The 539-nt window shown below is 41.9% G+C and overlaps 1 long non-coding RNA gene across 1 annotated transcript in view; it reads left to right on the forward strand.

Moving 5' to 3' along the window:
- LOC106936993 (uncharacterized) overlaps positions 1-39 on the forward strand; it is a 23,376-nt gene extending 23,337 nt beyond the window's left edge. The window contains exon 4 of the long non-coding RNA XR_001422286.1: positions 29-39. This is a non-coding gene — a long non-coding RNA (uncharacterized LOC106936993). The remainder of the gene's footprint in view (positions 1-28) is intronic.
- Positions 40-539: the final 500 nt, after the last annotated feature.

A 539-nucleotide genomic window follows, 5' to 3' on the forward strand; every position in this document is an offset into this window, starting at 1 on the left:
TTTTTTTCAGATTTTCCGGTTCTCGTAGTCCCCAAAAAGAGATTCCACCTACACCTTGACTGTGGCCAGAAAACTCCACCCATCATTTGAACATGGGACGAACACAGTGACAAACAGTGTAGTCCCCGGATAGGGATTGGGTTTTCTTTACTCGAAACTGTAAGAGGGCAGGTGGGTGCCGATCACCCAACACTGGAACATTTCAGCCCTTTGAGACGGCTCAGTCTGAGCGCAACAGATGGGCTTGCTGCGTTCCAAGTGAGTCTCTGTCCAACAGGAGCAGCTTGAAATCCTGGTCAGCCTCAATGGGGGTTTCCATTAACTAAAGTAGATTTGGTCCTATTTCAGTGCTGTCCACACTGAGTCAACATCATTGTATATAAAACAAACTTTTTTTTTTTTTTTATGCAACAACTGATTTACTCAGGAAAAGCTCTTGAAAGTTAAACCTTTTTGTAAGAGAAGGCTGTCGCAAATGCAATAAAAAATAATAAATGTGTAAATATCAAAAAGCAGAAAAGAGCTAGATGCTCTGCTTA

The sequence above is a fragment of the Poecilia latipinna genome, unplaced genomic scaffold (genome assembly GCF_001443285.1).
Source record: "Poecilia latipinna isolate Pla-1442-1.1 unplaced genomic scaffold, P_latipinna-1.0 Scaffold2259, whole genome shotgun sequence".
In the NCBI taxonomy this organism is placed as follows: Eukaryota; Metazoa; Chordata; class Actinopteri; order Cyprinodontiformes; family Poeciliidae; genus Poecilia; species Poecilia latipinna.